The following is a 13,558-nucleotide window of genomic DNA, read 5'->3' on the forward strand; positions in this document are numbered from 1 at the left end:
TGTGTGTTGTGCGTTGAGCCTTTTTGCTTCTTGTTTGTATCCTAGTTGGCTCATGTGAGAGATTAATGGAACATCCCATTTTGGGGGAGTGATGTGCTTTGTGCACCTCACAATCCTATAAATGTGTGTACATGAGGAATACCATCTAGTATTGACATTACAAGATTATCTAGTCGCTTGGTGGTATATCTCTCATGAGAAATTCAAATTCTAAATAGTCCATTAATTATCTCTTGTTTGTTCCTCTTATTGCCTCTTGTTAAGTTCTTATTGGTATCACATTATGGGGGACTAATATGCTAAGTGCATATTACAAGCCTAGAAAATGTGTACATTTGAGATATTGTCATCTAGAATTGATATTGTAGATTATCTTGTTCCTAGGTGGCATGTTAGCTCTACAAGTTGCAATTTGCTTGTGTTTGGTGTGAAGATGATGTCAGATATCCTTGTTATCTACCACCGGGAATTATTTCCAAATACTTCTTGTCTTTGACAATTGGTAGTCTTATGTGTGGTAGAATTTGTTGATCATCTTTACATTGGCTTTTGTTTTACTTGCCTTTTCTCTTGCCAAGGTTTGTGTCAACTCCCGTGTCTTCCGTACCACTTGTGGATCTTGTTTATTTCTTGTTCTTGTCTAGTGTTTTCTAGATATAGTGAAAGCGGTGATCCCACCTTATGCATTTTGTATTCAAATACAAATCCTATATAATGCACAACTCGTGGGGGAGCTATTCTATTTTCTTTAGAACACTCTTCTTGTGATCCTTATCAAGTGTGTTTTGGTGTAAGGCAAACAATTTCTTTTTGGTACTTTGTGCCATCATGAAACTTTGTCGAGAGCTTGGTTTGTTTGGAACCATCCTCTCTTTGGGAGTTTGACATCTTTAGTTTAGTGTGTATCAATGGATATCTCATTCCTTGATATATCTTTAATGATATCTTCCAAGTGATGATTTCTCCATTTGGTATCCTTTTCACTTGGCATTTCTTTGTCTTTTTGTTTCGGGTTTTGAAAGTCTTGAGCATGCATGTTTACTTCATGTATTTCATTTGGCATGCATTCTTTCTTTGACTCAATATATAGCGGAAACTCCACCTAGTCTCAATTTGGATGAGATGTGCATGAAATTAATTTTCATATCTATATGCACATATTTATGTGGAGTTTGTCCTATGTATTGGTGTTTCTAACTATTTGGTCCCGATGAGTTTGGGTACCGTTTAGTTTGTGTTGTTCTTCTAGGAACTTTTGGAGATGCATTGGATGCTCGGCTCACTCTCAAGGAAGGTGTTGTCACCATGTGCATATTGGAGCCAAGCTAGGATGATCAATGAACTACTATCTACCTTCAATTGGTATCTACTACATCCTTCCAATGATATCTTGGTAACAAGTATCTATTCATGCTTTCCCTTCTTGCATTCAACCTTGTGTAGGTTGCATCTTGGCATGATATTCATTTCATATCTTGTGATACTTGTTTCCTTTCTCAAAGCATCCCAATGATGATCTCTTGTTGCTTGTTGTGATGTCTTTGATGGTTGTGTGATTGGACTTCATTTATATACAATAAGACCATATCTAGCCAAGTGCTATGCTTCCAAGCAAATATCTTATTGGTATATTTATGACTTCCTTGTGGATATCTTGTTCCTTCGTGTTGTAACTATTTCGGGTGTACATCCTTCTTTGTAGATATATATATATATATATATCATCAAGATTTCGTCTACATAGAACCTTATACACTTGAGAGAAATTACATCTCTAGTTGATATCCTTTCTTTCACGTCCACCCTGTCTTTCTTATGTTATTTCTTTGGTGGCTCCATGAAAGCTTTTGCCTTGAGTGCGTGTCCTCTATCGTTGCATCTTGTTGCACTCTTGTGTGGTGAAGATTATTTTCCTCTTGCTTATCTTTACGAGGCTTTTGCCATCTTATTTGGTATCCCTCGTCTTGATGAGCCTCTCTTCGTCTATCTTCACCACGGGTTGTCACAAGCATAGGTTCTCTTATGCTTATTGTGAGCTTGTGAACCCGGTTGCTAGTTGTATGTGGGAATGACATGCCTTGCACCGTGTATCTCATTCTTTCAAGACTATATTGATGCGTAATGCTCATCCTTACATTAGTCTTCTCTAATGCATTGCCTTGACTCACACACATCTTTTTGGTTGAGCCCATTCTTAAGTCGCCTCTGTTACATGTTGCTCAACCATGTGCTTGTTGCAAGTCCTAGGCTTTGTTTCCCATATGCTCACTTGCACTGGATGTGAGTTTCTATTGATTTTGGGGGAGCTATGATCCTATTTTGTGCACTTTGTATTCAAATACAAAAATTCTTATGTGTGCACAAATCATGGGGAGCTTCTCTAGTTTCTTTAGAACACTCCTTTGCGCTTATCATAATTTCTTTATTCTTGTGGCATGTAGGATCATTGGTCTAGTTGGTTCAACTGATATCCGTTGATTGCTTGCTTCAATTGTTATCTTCTGATTGCTTGTGTCTCTCTTTGTTATGTCTTTGTGTCATACCTTTTTGTTGCAATCTTTGGGCCTCAATATAGTTTGTCTTCCTCCAAATATTGGCAGTTGGATATGTGTATTGCATTCCACTCTCTTGTTGAGAAATACACAATTTATGGAGGAACACCTTTTATTTTGGCCTTCTTAGCTTTTCACCCATTTTGGCAATCGATGCCAATGGGGGAGGAGTTTCAGAGAGTTTTGTGGAGAAGTCTTCTGAGTTTTCTCCTTGCTTTGGTTTTGGTTCCTAAGCATTTGCATCTCATTCTCATGCATCATTGGTTGTTGCAGTGCATGGTGATGCATAATTCCTTGTATAAACTCTCTTGAAAGTGATTGTCATCAATTACCAAAATGGGGGAGATTGAAAGAACATGCGGTGCCCCCATGTTTGGTTTTGGTAATTGATGACAATCTCTATGGACTAATGGTTGTCTTGAGTTATATTTGAAGGATTTGTCCATAGGCTTTTCTTGAAGTCCATGTGTTGGTTTCAAGGAGTTTATGAGTTGACCAAGGTGCTATTAAGGAATTATCCAAAGATTGGTCATGCGAGTGTTGAGCTTATTGCAAGCATGTCTTGAATAAGAAGATTGTGTGATCATTCACGTTTACCTTCAATACATCATCCAAATGAAGAGAGTTTCAAAGATTCAAGGTTGATCAAGACTAAGTCAATAGTGAATCAAGTTGATTAACTCACAAAGCGTAGAAGATATACCGAGAGGGATCAAGTGATCCCATGGTATGGTAAGCATTGTCCATTGCACTTTGTGTACTAACCGATGGTCTATGTGAGAGTTCTATGTGGGGTTAGGAACGTATCCATGGGCTTGCATCAAGAGGAAGATATCATACAACCCATGGAAAGGATGACATCAAGTGGTGATCGTCATCAAGATTGCCGTGTGCAAGTTCAAGTGGAGCATCACGAAGAGATCAAGTGCTTGAATCTTTCCATCCATTGTGGTGTCAATGGACTTGTGAAGATGAGCCGAAGAGTGGCTCACCCATAGTGGACTATGGGGGAGCAATCATCTAGTCTTCATCGAGCCAACACAATCAAGAAAGGTGGTCCAACTTGAGGGAGTGAAGATCGTCATCATCTAGCTCAAGTGGACCATGTGCAAGGCAAAGGTTTGCCCTTGGTAGGTTTTCTATTTTACCGGTCTCATGGTAGTTGTGGGAGACCGGGTTATAGGATCGATTGCCGTACTATCAAGGGGGGGCTCTCGATGAGTTGCTTGATCGTATCATTTGTAGAGAGCTCAAACCATTGCATCCTTGCATCATGTTTCTTGGTTCTTGTTTGATTCTCTTTGTGATTCTTAGAGCTTATGGTCATCTTGATGACAAGCTTGAGTTCATCGAAAACAGAATTTGCATGCGTCTTCTATGATGTTTTCAGTGTTGGAGGTTTTACCGGTCTTCTCCGAGGAAGGGTTCTCACCATTTTCTTTTGGGCCTTTTCTCATTTGCTTATTATTGGTATTTCTATTAAGATTGTGTTAGCCCTTGTCTCTAGCTTTCCAACAAACTTGGTTTCGTTGAATTCGGAGTCCGTTTGCAAAAGTTGTGGCTGTTTTGGTGAAGGCTGCAGCGGTACTACATCGACTAGAGCGGATGTAATTTTTTACTACCGCTCTAGAGCGGTACTACCGCGGCTCCTGAGCGGTAGTACCGCTCCAGAGCAGTACTACCGTGGCTCCTAAGCGGTAGTACCGCCCCGGACCAAAAACTCATGTTTTCTCTCTCGTTTGGGCTGTTTTGAGCGTGCTAAGCGGTAGTACCGCTCCTCCAAGCGGTAGTACCGCTTGTGCACGACCTGAGCACATAACGGTTGGATTCGGGAGGTCCTATAAAAGGGGGTCTTCTTCCCCATTGAACCTTATCCTTTTGAGCTCGTGTTCTTCCCCCATTGTTGACCTTCTTCGAGCTTGCTAACTCTCAATCCCTCCATGGATTCTTGCTAGTTTTTGAGGGAAAAGAGAGAGGAGATCTAGATCCACATTTCCACCAATCACTTTCTCCTCTATGTGAGGGGAACCCCTTGGATCTTGATCTTGGAGTTCTTGGTGTTCTCCTTCTTGTTCTTCCTCTCATTTTCCTCCCTAGCATTAGTTGCTTCGGTGGGATTTGAGAGAGAAGGACTTGGGCACTCCGTGTGCCCTTGCCATTGCATTTGGTGCATCGGTTTGAGTTCTCCATGGTGATACGTGGAAGTGAAGTTTGAGAAGCTTATTACTCTTGGGTGCTTGGTGCCCTTGAGCTTGTTCCTCTTGGGTGCTTGGGCGCCCTAGACGGTTGGTGGTGTTCGGAGCTCAATCATTGTGGTGTAAAGCTCCGGGCAAGCGTCGGGGTCTCCAATTAGGTTGTGGAGATCGCCCCGAGCATCTTGACGGGTTCCGGTGACCGCCCCCAAGGGTTGCCAAAGTGTACGGGTTCGGTGACCGCCCCCAAGGGTTGCCATTTGTACGGGTTCGGTGACGGCCCTCAAGGGTCCCTTAGTGGAATCACGGCATCTTGCATTGTGCGAGGGCGTGAGGAGATTATGGTGGCCCTAGTGGCTTCTTGGGGAGCATTGTGCCTCCACACCGCTCCAAACGGAGATTAGCATCCGCAAGGGTGTGAACTTCGGGATACATCATCGTCTCCGCGTGCCTCGGTTATCTTTTACCCGAGCCCTTTACTTATGCACTTTACTTTGTGATAGCCATATTGTTCTTTGTCATATATCTTGCTATCACATAGTTGCTTATCTTGCTTAGCATAAGTTGTTGGTGCACATAGGTTAGCCTAGTTGTTTTAGGTTTTGTGCTTGACAAATTAACCGTTAGGTTTATTCCGCATTTGTTCAAGCCTAAACCGTAATTATTTTAAAGCGCCTATTCACCCCCCCCCCTCTAGGCGACATCCTCGATCTTTCAATCTTCTTCATGGACTCGTTCTTCTTCCTTGCGGGAATTCAGGCAAGATGACCGCTACCCTGGATCTCACTACTGTCATTGCTATGCTAGTTGCTTCGCTCTATCGCTATGCTGTGTTACCTATTATTTGCTCTTCAAGCCTCCCAAATTGCCATGAACCTCTAACCTTTGACACCCTTCCTAGCAAACCGTTGTTTGGCTATGTTACCGCTTTGCTCAGCCCCTCTTATAGCGTTGCTAGCTGCAGGTGAAGTTGATGATTGCTCCATGGTGGACAGGGTTATGTTGGGATATCACAATATCTCTTATATTATTAATGCATCTATATATTTGGTAAAGGGTGGAAGGCTCGGCCTTATGCCTGGTGTTTTGTTCCACTCTTGCCGCCTTAGTTTCCGTCATACCGGTGTTATGTTCCCGGATTTTGCGTTCCTAACGTGGTCGGGTGATTTATGGGACCCCCTTGACAGTTCGCTTTGAATAAAACTCCTCCAGCAAGGCCCAACCTTGGTTTTACCATTTGCCTCACCACCACCTACCTTTTCCTTGGGAGTAATTAACCCAAGGGTCATCTTTATTATAGCCCCCCCCCCCGGGCCAATGCTTGTCTAAGTGTTGGTCCAAACTAGAGCACCGTGCGGGACCATTCCTTGGCAACTTGGATTCGTCGGTACCTATACACTTTGCTTATCCGGTGTTGCCCTGAGAACGAGATATGTGCAGCTCCTATCGGGATGTCAGCGCATCGGGCGGTCTTGCTGGTCTTGTTTTACCATTGTCGAAATGTCTTGTAAACCGAGATTCCGAGACTGATCGGGTCTTCCTGGGAGAAGGAATATCCTTCGTTGATCGCGAGAGCTTATCATGGGCTAAGTTGGGACACCCCTGCAGGGTATAAACTTTCGAGAGCCGTGCCCGCGGTTATGTGGCAGATGGGAATTTGTTAATGTCCGGTTGTAGATAACTTGACACCAGATCCGAATTAAAACGCATCAACCGCGTGTGTAGCCGTGATGGTCTCTTCTCGGCGGAGTCCGGGAAGTGAACACGGTTTCTGTGTTATGTTTGACATAAGTAGGTGTTCAGGATCACCTCTTGATCATTGCTAGCTTCACGACCGTTCCACTTGTTCTCTTCTCGCTCTTATTTGTGTATGCTAGCCACCATACATGCTTAGTCGCTGCTGCAACCTCACCACTTTACCCCTTCCTTTCCCATTAAGCTTTGCTAGTCTTGATACCCATGGTAATGGGATTGCTGAGTCCTCGTGGCTCACAGATTACTACAACAATAGTTGCAGGTACAGGTTATGCGATGATCCTGACATGAGAGCGGTGCTTACTTGTTTTGGACTTCTTCTTCTGCTTCTTCTTCGATCAGGGGATAGGTTCTAGGTCAGCAGCCTGGTTTAGCAGGGTGGATATTGTTTGAGTTTCTGTTTATGTATCATCCGTAGTCGGATGTTGATCTCTTGTATGATGATATTGTATTCGTGTGGCATTGTGTGCCTTTTGTATGTATCCCCATCTATTATGTAATGTTGATGTAATGCTATCCACCTTGCAAAAGCGTTTCAATATGCGGGTCTATCCTTGGTGGGACCTTAGAGTTTCTTTTGGATAGGGTCGCATATTGGGTGTGACACTTGCGGTGTCCTTTCCCAGTGACAGCAGGGGCAGCATGGCACGTATTGTATTGTTGCCATCGAGGATAAAAAGATGGGGTTTATATCATATTGCTTGAGTTTATCCCTCTACATCATGTCATCTTGCTTAATGCGTTACTCTGCTCTTTATGAACTTAATACTCTAGATGCAGGCAGGAGTCGGTCTACTTGTTGCGGACGTGATGCCTATATACATGATCATGCCTAGATAATCTCATGATTATTCTCTTTTCTATCAATTGCTCGACAGTAATTTGTTCACCCACCGTAATACTTATGCTATCTTGAGAGAAGCCTCTAGTGAAACCTATGGCCCCGGGTCTATCTCTTGTCATATTTGCTTTCAATCTACTTTTATTTGCATCTTTACTTTTTGCATCTATATTATAAAATACCAAAAATATATTTATCTTATCATACTATCTCTATTAGATCTCACTTTCGCAAGTGGCCGTGAAGGGATTGACAACCCCTTTATTGTGTTGGTTGCGAGTTTTTTGTTTGTTTGTGTAGGTGTGTGGGACTTTTGAGGAGCCTCCTACTGGATTGATACATTGGTTCTCAAAAACTAATGGAAATACTTACGCTACTATTGCTGCATCACCCTTTCCTCTTCAAGGAAAACCAACGCAAGCTCAAGACATAGCACATATCAATAGGTTCATTTCTATTGTTTGTCTTCAAAGACCTCGTGTTTTGAAGACTTTCATTAAAATCGCCTATTCACCCACCTCTAGTCGATAACTAGCACTTTCAATAACACATAATGCATTTTTTTCCTGTCCAGAAAAGCTAGACATTAGAGAAGAATACCAAACTCTACCAGAAAATAGAGGAGCTCAAAAGAAAAATATGCAAAAAGAATCAGCTCATTTGGACTTGTAGTTTAGGAGATATTCATGGTCAAAGTTTAGGTCAAATCTGGATTTAAATGAATTTATTTGAATTTCCAGAAAATACCCAGAGGGGGTGACGTCAAAGGCCTCCACTTAGGTACCGCTTTGGGAGCGCCTGAGTGGTTGACAGGCGAGGCCCCTTGGTCGGATTTGAAGGGAGAGAGAGAGACAAAGGAGGGAGGGCTCACTGGCAGCCATTCGCCGACGTCGAGGCCATGGTGGAGCTGGGTGTCGGTGTCAAAACCGGCAGATCTCGGGTAGGGGGGCCCAAGTTGTATGTCTGCGGATCGATGGTGATGATAATCAAAGGGACACAGTGTTTACCCAGGTTCTGGCCCTCTTAATGGAGGTAAAACCCTACTCCTGTTAATTATATTCGATGAGTATAGGGGTTACAAGAGTTGATCTACCTCGAGATCATGGTGGCTAAACCCTAACTTGGCTAGCCTGTCAATGTTATGATCCTGCCTTCGGTCTAAACCCTCTGGTTTATATAGATACCGGAGGGGCCTAGGGTTGTACAGAGTCGGTTAAATAGGAAGGAAACAATATACCCAGACACCTAAACTTGTCGTTCACGTATACGGGAGACCCAACCGGACACGAGAAGTGGTCTTCTTCCTTGTATCTTCACAGCCCATTAGTCCGGCCCATAATGAATAGACCGAACGCCCGCGGACCCCTTAGTCCAGGACTCCCTCAGTAGCCCCTGAACCAGTCTTCAATGACGATGTGTTCGGTGCGCAGGTTGTCTTCGGCATTGTGAGGCGGGTTCCTCTCCTTGAATAACACATATCAGCTTTTCTTCATAAAAGGATTGTATTCGGCTTTGTATAATTAACACAACCCTTAGCCGCGAAGGCAGGATATATATAAAAAATAAGAATAGTGTCTTTACTGACAAGTTTTTTTGGTGAAGCGTCATACTTGACCCTTCAGTGTTTTGAACCGTTTTCACACTCCACGTTTCGTGTTCCGAGGTCGAGCCCCCTTGGCCCGTCTTGTCAAAACAGAGATCGTGCCCACTTATTACGGGATTGCTCCAATAAGATTTGGGTAACCCAACCGTTTATGGCCCACGCTCACATCGGGAACAAGCGAGTTTCAAGGCATAAGTGGGGGCACGGTTGGCATTTTTACCGCGAATAAGAGGGCAATAGATTCCTCCTTTCTCCCCCATGCCTTCTTCCAGCCTTAGCCTTCCAATCTCCCAGGCTCTAGCACCCAAAAGAAAGCTTTCATCTTCCTCACCGCCACCACCTCCTTCGACAATGGCCGGATCCGGTTCCAAGGCCAAGTGGGAGGCCTCCTCTCTCACGGAGAATGAGATAAAGAGTCTCCGGAGCGGGGTGCCTGGCCGCAAACATTGCGCACAGGCTCCCCGACGAGGGCCAAATCATCCCCACTCTGGTGGCCGGCGAAAGGGTCATTTTCCTCCCCCATTTACTTAGAGGGTTAGGTTTTCCACTCCACCCCTTCGTTCGGGGACTCATGTTCTATTACGGGCTAGATTTCCATGATCTAGCCCCGAACTCTTTCCTCCACATCTCGGCGTTCATCGTCATGTGTGAGTGATGACCCACAAGTATAGGGGATCTATCATAGTCCTTTCGATAAGTAAGAGTGTTGAACCCAACGAGGAGAAGAAGGAAATGATAAGCGGTTTTCAGCAAGGTATTCTCTGCAAGTACTGAAATAAGTGGTAACAGATAGTTTTCTGATAGGATAAATGGTAACGAGCAACAAGTAACAAAAGTAAATGAAGTGCAGCAAGGTGGCCCAATCCTTTTTGTAGCAAAGTACAAGCTTGGACAAGCTCTTATAATAGGAAAAGCACTCCCGAGGACACATGGGAATATCGTCAAGCTAGTTTTCATCACGCTCATATGATTCACATTCAGTACTTTGATAATTTGATATGTGGGTGGACCGGTGCATGGGTACTACCCTTACTTGGACAAGCATCCCACTTATGATTAACCTCTATTGCAAGCATCCGCAACTACAACAAAAGTATTAAGGTAAACCTAACCATAGCATGAAACATATGGATCCAAATCAGCCCCTTACGAAGCAACGCATAAACTGGGGTTTAAGCTTCTGTCACTCTAGCAACCCATCATCTACTTATTACTTCCCAATGCCTTCCTATAGGCCCAAATAATGGTGAAGTGTTATGTAGTCGACGTTCACATAACACCACTAGAGGTTAGACAACATACATCTTATCAAAATATCGAACGAATACCAAATTCACATGACTACTAATAGCAAGACTTCTCCCTTGTCCTCAGGAACAAACGTAACTACTCACAAAGCATATTCATGTTCAAAATCAGAGGGGTAATAATATGCATAAAGGATCTGAACATATGATCTTCCACCAAATAAACCAACTAGTATCAACTACAAGGAGTAATCAACACTACTAGCAACCTACTAGCACCAATCCCGAACTTGGAGACAAGAATTGAATACAAGATATGAACTAGGGTTTGGAGATGAGATGGTGCTGGTGAAGATGTTGAGGGAGATTGCCCTCTCCCGATGAGAGGAGCGTTGCTGATGACGATGGTGATGATTTCCCCCTCCCGGAGGGAAGTGTCCCCGGCAGAAGAGCTCTGCCTGAGCCCTAGATTGGTTCCGCCAAGGTTCCGCCTCGTGGCGGTGGAGTCTCATCCCGAAAGGTTCTCTTGTATTTTTTTCTCATCGAAAGACTTCATATAGGAGAAGATGGACGTCGGAGAGCCACCAGGGGGCCCATGAGGTAGGGGGCGCGCCCAGGGGGGTGCCCCCCACCCTCGTGAGCAGGGTATGGGCCCCCTGGCCTTCATCTTTGGCGACGATTTTTATTTATTTATTTTAAGACATTCCGTGGGGTTTTAGGACTTTTGGAGTTGCACAGAATAGTCCTTCAATATTTTCTCCTTTTCCAGCCCAGAATTCCAGCTGCCGGCATTCTCCCTCTTCATGTAAACCTTGTAAAATAAGAGAGAATAGCCATAAGTATTGTGACATAACGTGAAATAACAGCCCATAATGCAATAAATATTATCATAAAAGCATGATGCAAAATGGACGTATCAACTCCCCCAAGCTTAGACCTCGCTTGTCCTCAAGCGAAAAGCCGATAACAATAAATATGTCCTCATTTTTAGAGGTAGAGGCGTCGATAAAAATAAAATACAGACATGAAGGCATCATGATTATTTCATAACAGCAACATATATAAATTTGTCATAAGATTACTCAAGTTCAAGTGATGATCTTTTCACCAAGCCAAAGTATGAATCAGAAACCTTATTGAGCACCAACAAATTATAATCTCAGTCATTGAAGCAATTGCAATTTATAATAACATCGGAAAGAGTCTATGTCAGAGCTTAAGAGCAAGTCCACATACTCAACTATCACTTAGTCCTTCATAATTGCTAACACTCACGCAATACTTGTGGTTACGGAGTTTTAACCGGACACAGAGAAAGATAGGGGCTTATAGTTTTGCCCCACAACCTTTTACCTTAAGGGTAATGTCAACAATAATAATTCATGCTCCCCCACATCCAATTAGATATATATATCATGTTCTTTCCAACATGCTGAGCTTGCCAAAAGATAAAATTAAAAGGAGAAGGTGAAGATCACCGTGACTCTTGCATAAGGTAGAGGATAATAATAAAAGATAGGCCCTTCGCAGAGGGAAGCAGAGGTTGTCATGCGCGTTTAGGGTTGATGCACAAAATCTTAATGCAAAAGAATGTCACTTTATATTGACCCTTGTATGTGAACCTTTATTATGCAGTCCGTCGCTTTTATTGCGTCCACAACAAGTTCGTACAAAGTTTATTTTCTCTGCACTAATAAGTCATGCATATTTAGAGAGCAATTTTATTGCTTGCACCGATGACAACTTACTTGAAGGATCTTACTCAATCCATAGGTAGATATGGTGGACTCTCATGGCAAAACTGGTTTAAGGGTATTTGGAAGCACAAGTAGTATTTCTACTTGGTGCTGAGAATTTGGCTAGCATGAGGGGGAAAGGCAAGCTCAACACGGTAGAGGATCCATGAAAACATACTTTATCTCAGATATAAGAAAACATAACTCATATGTTGTCTTCCTTGTCCAACCTCAACTCTTTAGCATGTCATATTTTAATGAGTGCTCCCAATCATAAAAGATGTCAATGATAATATATCTATATGTGAAACCTCTCTTTCCTTATTACTTCCTATTAATTGCAACGATGACCAAAGCTATATTTGCCAACTCCCAACAACTTTAAATCATCGTATTCTTTCTATGTGAAGTCATTACTTTCAATAAGATCAATATGAACTCTTTGATTCTTTTTATTCTTTTTCTTCTAATCACCCAAGATCATGGAAAAATACTCAAGCCCTTGACTCAACACTAATCTTTATTATATAGCTCACGGACTCAATTACAAAGAAGAATCATATAGCAAAACTCAAAACTAGATCATGCCATGACTTTATTCTACTAAAACAAGATACTACTAATAGGATCGAACTAAGAAAAACGGTAAAGATAGGAGTTGTGATGATGATACGATACCAGGGCACCTCCCCCAAGCTTGGCAGTTGCCAAGGGGAGTGCCCATACCCATGTGATTATGTCTCCTTCCTTGTTGTTGGCGGTGGAGGTGTTGATGATGATGCAAGCTTGTCATCCACCTTCCATGGCATAGGCTCACCATCATAGAAGGATGATCGAGTCTCCGAAATCCTCAAATCTGCAGCCAAACTCATCCTTTTGAATCTATATTCATACTCACAGTTTTGGTTTTGCAGATCATAGATTTGGGCTTGGAGGTGCTCGATCTTCTCGTGTAGCTTGAAGATGACCTCCTCGGTCTTCTTGGCATCCGGCTCGTAGTTGTTGGTGAACTCCACGAGCATCTTGTGGGTAGCGTTGATTTCACGCTCCACCATCCCCTGGCACTTGAAAACTTGTTGCTCCATTGCTTCGAGCCTCAACTCCACGCTTCCGGTTCCCTTTGGTCCCTCAACATCGCGGATGTGCAGCAACCCATCACGCATCTCAATGGTTTGAGGGTGTCGCAGCACCTCCGCGAGGTAAGGGTTGATCACCTTCTCGAAGAACTTGTCCTTGGAAGCACTTGGGTCGTCATGATGATCTAGACCTGTCAGAAAAACAGCTCGAAACAAGAACAGGGGAGATTTGCGTGATACGAGAGTCAAAACCTTCGGGAGTATATATAATGAATTTTTACCGACCAAAATACGTATTGTGCAAGGAAACGGAGTCCGGAGGGCACACGAGGTGCTCACGAGGTAGGGGGCGCGCCCAGGGCGGTAGGGCGCGCCCTCCACCCTCGTGGAGGCCTCGTGTCCTCCCCGGACTGCTACTTATTTTTCTAATTTACTAAATATTCCAAAACGGAGAAATATTGCCTTAGAAATTGTTTTGGAGTCGGTTTACTTACCGTACCACATACCTATTCCTTTTAGGGGTCTGGAACGTTCTGGAAAGTGTCCCTTATGTACT

Source organism: Triticum dicoccoides, chromosome 6B (genome assembly GCF_002162155.2).
Source record: "Triticum dicoccoides isolate Atlit2015 ecotype Zavitan chromosome 6B, WEW_v2.0, whole genome shotgun sequence".
In the NCBI taxonomy this organism is placed as follows: Eukaryota; Viridiplantae; Streptophyta; class Magnoliopsida; order Poales; family Poaceae; genus Triticum; species Triticum dicoccoides.